Source organism: Terrapene carolina, unplaced genomic scaffold (assembly GCF_002925995.2).
Source record: "Terrapene carolina triunguis isolate 2854851 unplaced genomic scaffold, T_m_triunguis-2.0 Scaffold25412, whole genome shotgun sequence".
In the NCBI taxonomy this organism is placed as follows: Eukaryota; Metazoa; Chordata; order Testudines; family Emydidae; genus Terrapene; species Terrapene triunguis.
In genome coordinates, this window is record NW_020689763.1 from 1 (window position 1) to 8676 (window position 8676).

The following is an 8676-nucleotide window of genomic DNA, read 5'->3' on the forward strand; positions in this document are numbered from 1 at the left end:
GCCCTGCTTGGCAACCTCTGGTGAGGTCACAGCTTCTAAGGTGACTGTGATCATGTAGCTTGACTTCCTGTTTGCACTACAGCGAGCGTGTGGGAGCCGACCCGGGTGGTATCGTGTGTGTGACTGATCTCTGTTTTACCTAACCGCACGGGCCCGAAGGGGAGCTCCGTCAGCTTGAAAGCCTCTCCCTCGCCAGCAGAAGTTGGTCTAATACTGGGGTAGGCAACCTATGGCATGCGTGCCAAAGGCGGCACACGAGTTGATTTTCAGTGGCACTCACACTGCCCGGGTCCTGGCCACTGGTCCAGGGGGTTCTGCATTTTAATTTAATTTTAAATGAAGCTTCTTAAACATTTTAAAAACCTTCTTTACTTTACATACAACAATAGTTTAGTTATATATTATAGACATAGAAAGAGACCTTCTAAAAACATTAAAATGTATTACTGGCACGCGAAACTTTAAATTAGAGTGAATAAATGAATACTCGGCACACCACTTCTGAAACGTTGCCGACCCCTGGTCTAATAAAAGATATTACCTCCCTTGCCTCTTCACACACGCGCACACACACACACACACGATCAGTCAGTGGGGCGATCAGCCATTTAACACACACACACAGACACTTGTGATCTGTCACTGGGGTGAGCAGCCATTTCACACACACACAAAGAGTCACTGGGGAAAGCAATCATTTCATACACACACACCCTTGTGATCAGTCGCTGGGGCTCGCAGCCATTTCTCACACACACACACACACACACAGAGTCATTTTTAGAAACTAAGCCGCTGTTTCTGAACCACTCAAAATGCCGAAGTTTACTTGTTTGCCAAAAGCTAGATTCGCCCGAACAGGGACTTGAACCCTGGACCCTCAGATTAAAAGTCTGATGCTCTACCGACTGAGCTATCCGGGCTCCCTGTTGTTTGAGGATCAGCAGGAGAGTGATGCAGCACACTGGCTGTTTCGCAGCCCCTGAGCAGCTGTTCCTGTCGGGGCTCCGCTCACCAAGCCCTTGTCCTCTTTCGTGTGTCTGAATGAGCAGGGGCTCCTCATCTAGCGCCCTGCAGCTCGCTTGTCTGTCCAGCCCAGTTAGAGATCCAGGGGGGCTTTCTGCTTCTCCAGCCAGCCCCCCACTTCCTTCGCTGGCTGCAGCTAATCTAGCCAGTTCCTCCCTCTGAGGGTCTCTGTCTCGCCTTTTCTAAGGGCATCTGGTCTATCCAGTTCCCCCTCTCTCTGATGGCAGATCCAGGTTTCTGACAGTGTCTATCAATCTATGTATCTGACCATCTCTTTCTAATGCCACCTAGTCTATCAGCAGCTCATTTGTGTCTTCCCTTCCCTTCTTTCTTCCCTGCCTTATATCTATCTAGTTCTGGTGGTATTTAATCTATCTACCAATCTATCCCTTTCTAATGGCATCTATTCTATCAGCATCTGTCCTCTCACTTCATTTTCTATCTGTCTCTGATGGCATCTATCTATCTATTTCTGATGGGATCTATCAATCAGCCACCTTTTTCTAACGTCTATTATATCTATCAGCATATAATCTATCACTTCTTTCTTTCTTTCTATTTATGATAGTATTTTATCTATCTATCCCCATATACCCCCTCTATCTGTCTATCTATCCATCCATCCATCCCCAGGCACTCCCTCTAAATATCTATCTCCATACACCCCATCTATCTATCTATCTATCTATCATTTTCTAATGGCATATATTCTGTCACCATCTCTTCTATCTATCTATCTATCCCCATCCACCCCCTCTATCTATCTATCAATCCCCCCACACACCGTCTATCTATCTATCTATCTATCTATGGCCTTGGCTACACTGGCAATTCACAGCGCTGCACTTGCTGCGCTCAGGGGTGTGAAAAAACACCCCCCCTGAGCGCAGCGAGTGCAGCGCTGTAAAGCGCCAATGTAATCAGCGCCTGCAGCGCTGCACGCTCCCTCGCAGCGCTGCAAGCTATTCCCCTCGGAGAGGTGGAGTACATACAGCGCTGCGAGAGAGCTCTCGCAGCGCTGGCGGCGCGACTACACTCGCGCTTCACAGCGCTGCCGCGGCAGCGCTGTGAATCCACAAGTGTAGCCAAGGCCTATGTCTCTCTGATGGCATATGTGACACAGCAGGGAGTGGGGAGTATTGACCTGGGAATGTTGCAGGGGAGTTTTACTGGAACTGTGTGTGGGATGGGAGACTTTCCTTGAGGGAAGATACCTGAGCATGTAACATGAGAGCCCAGGAGGGGGGTTGGGGCCAGGTGACACCTTCTGCCTGGGAAACTGGACAAAGGCTGGAGGAGGAACCAGGGGGAGGGGGTTTCAGTTTGGAGCTGGCTGGGGAAACAGAGGGAGCCCCAGGACTGGGGTCTAAGCTCCCTGCCCCCCAGAAAGACTTGATTGAGGGGTCCTGGTTGTACCTACAAGCTCTGTTTGGGACTGTGTTCCTGTCGTCCAATAAACCTTCCGTTTTACTGGCTGGCTGAGAGTCATGGTGAATAGCAGGAAGTGGGGGTGCAGGGCCCGGACTCCCCTACACTCCGTGATAGTGTACATCTATCAATTGCTGATGGTATTTATCTATCAATCTACATATCTAACCATCTTTTTCTAATGATGTCTATTCTAGCTATCAGCATATAATCTATCACAGCCTTTCCTTTCTTTCTTTCTTTCTTTCTTGTGCTGTCTTTATCTATCTAGCTATCTAGCTATCCCCATACACCCCCTCTATCTATCTATCTATCTATCTATCTATCTATTTCTTTCTTAGCACCTATCTATCTATTTCTGATGGGATCTTATCTCTCTATTTCTCATCTATCAATCACTTTAGGATGTAGGCCCCATGTATATAACTGAGAAAAACTGTTGTTGCAGTCCCCATATGAGAGAAAAAGAGAAAGGAAAAGGAAAACACAGCAGAGAAAAGAAAAGCTAACAGAACCGTCAGTCAGGGAACTCTAGAGGGCGGAGAATGGCTCATCGAAGTAAAATGCTCAAAGAAAAGTTTGCACCAAAGGTGAGGAAAGATGAACTGTTAAAATAAAAAGTTGTATAGCCCAGGTTCCACCGAGATTTGAACTCGGATCGCTGGATTCAGAGTCCAGAGTGCTAACCATTACACCATGGAACCAGCTGACTGACAGCCCTTCCAGAGCATTTGTAATGACTGCTCTGCCAGAGTGCCAGTCACCCTAAGGTGCTTTGCCAGGGGTTGGCCCAAGCCTGGAGTTGAAGACAACAAAGGACAATGATCTAAAGCACTACCCAGTGCATGCTGCCCAAACACCATGTGCCCCAAGTACCTCCCCGACTCTCGGTGACCTGGGTGCAACCGCAGCTGGAATAATGTGTCCAGGTCGGAGGGCCACAAGCAGGGCCAGCCTTTGGGGAAATGGCACCCTGGGGAACTGGTATGTTGGCACCACTGCCTCCCCACACACTGCCCCGAGCTCCCTATCACAGCCTCCCCACACAGGCCAGCCCCACTCCTCTTGCCTACGACCACTGGAGAACAGCGGCTGCGGGCCAGGCACCCAGCTCTGAAGGCAGCGCCGCCGCCAGCAGCAGTGCACAAGTAAGGGAGGCAACGCCGTACCGTGCCACCCTTGCCTCTGCAGCTCTGCGCTTTGCCTTCAGAGCTGGGCGGCCGGAGAGCGGCAGCTGCTGGCCAGGAGCCCAGAGGTGCCGTGGCTGTGAACTGCCAAGCCGAGAGGTGCGAGTGGTTGGCCCCAGCACAGATTAAGCACTGATGGCACTCCCAATGGGACCGAACCTGTGGATCCTGGTGTGATGAAGTGGGAATTTTGGTAGTGTTTTGGGGAAGCCGGTGCGTGCCTCAGTTTCCCTTTGTGCTTTGCGTTGCTATGTGCAGCGCACAAAGAATTAAAAGCTGCTGTGGAGGCAGAGCGGGGATGGGGTGGGTGCTGTGTCACCTGACAGTCTGTAGTGGTATGAATGGGTCATTAAGGACTGGCTCAAACCAATCTACACACACACACACACCAGGAGTCAAAGAGAAAGAGAGGGGTTGCTTGAAGGCCCAGTTTCCAAGTATGGCAGGAGCGGTATGGGTCCTTGATGCCTGATGCACTAAAGGGGTCACTCCCAAGGGCCTGGGGCATAGACCAGACCCTGTGGATCTGTGCCAGCTGGGGCAGTCAGAGGTTTAGCGACACCCAGAGCATGGGGCTGTGTCCCTGGCCCTCTTGGCTAATAGCCATTCATAGACCAGGAACTTATCTAGTTCTTTTTTTGAACTCTGTTATACTGTTGGCCATCACAACATCCTCTGGCAATGAGTTCCACAGGTTGACTGTGAAGAAATACCTCCTTACGTTTGTTTTAAACCTGCTGCCTAGTAATTTCATTGGGTGACCCCTGGTTTGTGTGTTACGGGAAGGCGTAAGTAACACTTCCTTATTGACTTTCTCCACCCCAGTCACGATTTTATAGACTTCTAGCATATCCCGCCACAGTTGTCTCTTTTCTAAGATGAACAGTCCCAGTCTTTTTAATCTCTCCTTACACAGCTGCTCCGTGCTCTTAATCATTGTTCTAGGCCTTCTCTGGACCTTTCTCAGTTCTGACAGATCTTCTTGGAGATGGGGCGACCTGAACCGCAGCAGTATTCATGGTACAGGAGTGTGTTCCCAATGCCAAAACCCAACACAACCTAGTGCTTCCGCATCTTTGTAGGCTGCTGTGTTTTTAGAGGGGTCTATGGTGTAATGGTTAGCATGCTGGACTTTGATTCCAGTGACATAAGTTCAGATCCCAATAGAATCAAGTGTCCTCAGTGCAGAGCTCAGTCCTTTTCCCCCTTTGGTACCCCTACCTTGCCCCGATACCCTGAATAGGACAGCGACACAAAACTTTCATTGTCCCCACCAACCTCTGAGACGGTCTGTATAGGCAAACTGGTAACACATTGGACAGTGGGACAGACCTGCCTGCCATCCGCAATTACAGTGTGTGCACAGATATCCTGCTGATGGGGGTATGGGGATAGATAGAGGGGGGGTATAGGGTAGATAGATAGAGGGGGTGTATGGGGATAAATAGATAGAGGCAGGGCCGGCTTTAGGCGCCTTTTTAATTTTTTTTACTCATCCTGCAGCGGTCCGCTCCGGGTCTTCGGTGGCATAGGGTCCGCTCCAGGTCTTTGGTGGCCCTTCGGTGGCGGTCCTTCAGTGCCGTGACCCGGAGCGGACCCCCAGCCGCCGAAGTGCCGCCGAAGACCCGGACCGCCGCCAGGTATTCGAATCGGGCCCCGCAGGTCCTAAAGCCGGCCCTGGATAGAGGGGCATATGGGGATAGAGAGAGAGAGAGAGAGAGAGAGTAGATGGGGATAGATAGATAGATAGATAGAAGGGGTGTATGGGAATAGATAGATAGATAGTTAGATAGAGGGGGTGTACGGGAATAGATAGATAGATAGATAGATAGATAGATAGATAGAGGGGGTGCAAAGGGATAGATAGATAGATAGATAGATAGATAGACAGATAGATAGATAGATAGCGGGGGTGGATGGGGATAGATAGATAGATAGATGGGATGAATGGGGATAGATAGATAGATAGATAGATAGATAGATAGATAGCGGGGGTGGATGGGGATAGATAGATAGGTGGTGTACATAGACGGGGGTGTGGCTGGGGTGTGGGGATTGATGGACGAATCGAGAGGGGGTTTATAGAGGAACAGCGGGATCGATAGGTGAATAGAGGGGTGTGTCTGGGGATAGACAGGTGATGTGCACATGGTGGGATGGATGGCTAGACAGAGGGGTGTGTGGGATGGCTAGCTGGACAGAGGGAGGGAGGGATGGGGATCAAGAGGTGTATGGGGCAGGCAGGGGGTGAATTGGGAAGGTGGATGGTGCGGGTTGGGAGAGATAGGAGGATTAATGCGATGGGGGTCAGTAGGGAAATGGGATGTATGACGTGGGAGGGATAGATCGAAGGGTCTGTATGAGGATGGACGGGCAGAGGGGTGGGCACAGATAGAGGGAGGGGTAGAAAGCTGGTGCCCCAGGGACTGTACCAGGAGGGCATCTGAGCCAGGGGTCCCTGTTTGCAGAGGTCGTTAGCTTGTGTCCGTGCTGCATCGGGGGACGGGCAGGCAGCTGCTGGCCCGCGGCTGGAAGACACCTTCCCCCCACTCTCTCGCTGCTATCGAAAGCAGCAGGCCTCAAATCTGGCCCTGAGAGCCCGGGAGCGCCCCCCCCCCACACACACACACACACACACACACCGGGGGCTGAGTTGCAGATCTCATCCCCGATTCCCCGGTGAGGGCAGGGACACACGTGGACTTTCTATGACACGCACTCGTGGTTCCAGCTTGGCCCGGCTGCTGAGATGCCTGGGGCCTGGGGCACTCTGCCTCGCCGGGGCGCCCAAAGAAGTGTTTTTCCATTTGGTGCCATGGTGGGAGGGGGCCACTGTGATGAAGCGGGGGGGGTTGCTTAGTGTTTTGTGTGAGCACTGTGTGTGCCTCAGTTTCCCTGTTAAAAATGTGTGCTGCATGTTTAACAGGTTGGTGGGCGAGTTGGTTTGTTGGTGCAGAGGACCAGGTGTGACCTCACCTAGCAGCCAGGACCCCGGATGTCGGCCTGGAGATGGGGGACCCTAGTGACTGGTGACCGGGAGGCCGGTTCTGGCCAGTGGGAGGACAATGAGCTGAGGAGAGAGGCCCCCGGTGACCTGACCAACCAGTTCCAGTCAGAGGGGAACAAAGGACGGAAGAGAGAGGGCCCAGCGACCTGTTTACCTGGGATGGAAGAGAAAGGACAGGGGAGAAGCTGTTGGGGAAGATGATATAGGATGCAGGGTAGAGATGAGGGGGGGCATTTCTCCTTCTAGGGGTGGAGGCCCAGGGGCCCACAGCAAGAGAGGGCAACCTTCACTGGGGGGCGTCACGACAAAGGAGGGGTCCTCCCGCGGAGCCAAGGACCACGAGACCCATGACAGCCACACGTGAGGCTGGGGGCTTGTAGACCCCTGGCGTGGCCTCACCAACAGACAGGAAGCCCGGTGTGACCCGTACAACAGCAGCGGGGCTGGGGAGTGTGAATCAAGCCGTCTCAGATTTCCCCACCAGCCCCTTAAAAAAAAACCCAAACCATGCATGTACACGTGGGAACGTGCCTGTGCAAATGCATGCATGTCACGTGTGAACACAGACATGCAATGACACACTCACAAACCACGCTTGGGGCTGAAATTTCACAGCCTTTTTCCCACCACCCTCCGAAAAGACAGGTGGGCATGGAAAAAATGTGATTCACCTCTGTCAACTTTTTACCAGTTATTTTTATTAGCAAATGAAGCATTCATTGTACAAACTACATGATGGACAATCACACACACACACACATAGAGTTTTCATGGCTTCTACAGTGATGGACAATCACACACACACACACAGAGTTTTCATGGCTCCTACAGTGATGGACAATCACACACACACAAACACATAGAGTTTTCATGACTCCTACAGCCCACCAGGGTATAGCAGAGATTGGTGAATAATGGCTATTTTGATTCCGAAAAAATTTGTTTCGGGTCAAACTGATTTTTTTTCCACATTGCCGGCAAATCCGAACAACAAAAATCCAAGTTGATTTGGGCCGTACTAAATGGTTTGTTCAGCCTGCAATGAAAAGTTTCATTTCAACTTTCAGCATTAATGTTTTTCCACCCTTTTCTTTGGTTTGTTTTTGAGAAAAAAATGGAAGGAAAGGGAATTGGCCAATCGAAAAGCCCTTGCACTGGGAAAAATCGAAACATTTGGATTTAAAAACGTCCAAATGTTTCTTTTTGACTGTTTCCAATATTCTTTTGCTTTGCCCTTTAAATGACCAAGTGGGTGAAATCAACCCAAGTTCATGATATTTTTCACACATACCCCCCCCCCCCCCCCCAAAAAAAAAGTTTCAGCTGAAAAATTTCACCCAGTCCAGCCTTCACAAAGTTCAGGGATCCTCCTTACCCTGAAGCGGGATTTTTCTGTAGGGCTTTTGTGAACGTTAGGCCTACCAGGGACTTACTTGATGAAGGGTTGTCTACACTTAAAACACTACAGAGGCACATTTGCCTGGATAATCCACCTAGAAGATTTCCTATTGCTGTCTACACAGAATCATAGAATCATAAAATATCAGGGTTGGAAGGGACCTCAGGAGGTCATCTAGTCTAACCCCCTGCTCAAAGCAGGACCAATTCCCAACTAAATCATCCCAGCCAGGGCTTTGTCAAGCCGGGCCTTAAAAACCTCCAAGGAAGGAGATTCCACCACCTCCCTAGGTAACGCATTCCAGTGCTTCACCACCCTCCTAGGGAAATAGTGTTTCCTAATATCCAACCTACACCTCCCCCACTGCAACTTGAGACCATTGCTCCTTGTTCTGTCATCTGCCACCATTGAGGACAGCCGAGTTCCATCCTCTTTGGAACCCCCCTTCAGGTAGTTGAAGGCTGCTATCAAATCCCCCCTCATTCTTCTCTTCTGGAGACTAAACAATCCCAGTTCCCTCAGCCTCTCCTCATAAGTCATGCGCTCCAGACCCCTAATCATTTTTGTTGCCCTTCGCTTGACTCTTTCCAATTTTTCCACATCCTTCTTGTAGTGTGGGGCCCAAAACT

General features: G+C 50.6%; 2 non-coding genes across 2 annotated transcripts; both read right to left on the reverse strand.

Annotated features, from left to right (window-relative positions):
- Positions 1–850: 850 nt before the first annotated feature.
- TRNAK-UUU lies at positions 851–923 on the reverse strand. The gene has a single exon. It is a non-coding gene; the product is annotated as a tRNA-Lys (tRNA).
- A 2163-nt stretch (positions 924–3086) lies between these two features.
- Positions 3087–3158, reverse strand: TRNAQ-CUG. Its single transcript has one exon. It is a non-coding gene; the product is annotated as a tRNA-Gln (tRNA).
- Between the last annotated feature and the right edge of the window lie 5518 nt (positions 3159–8676).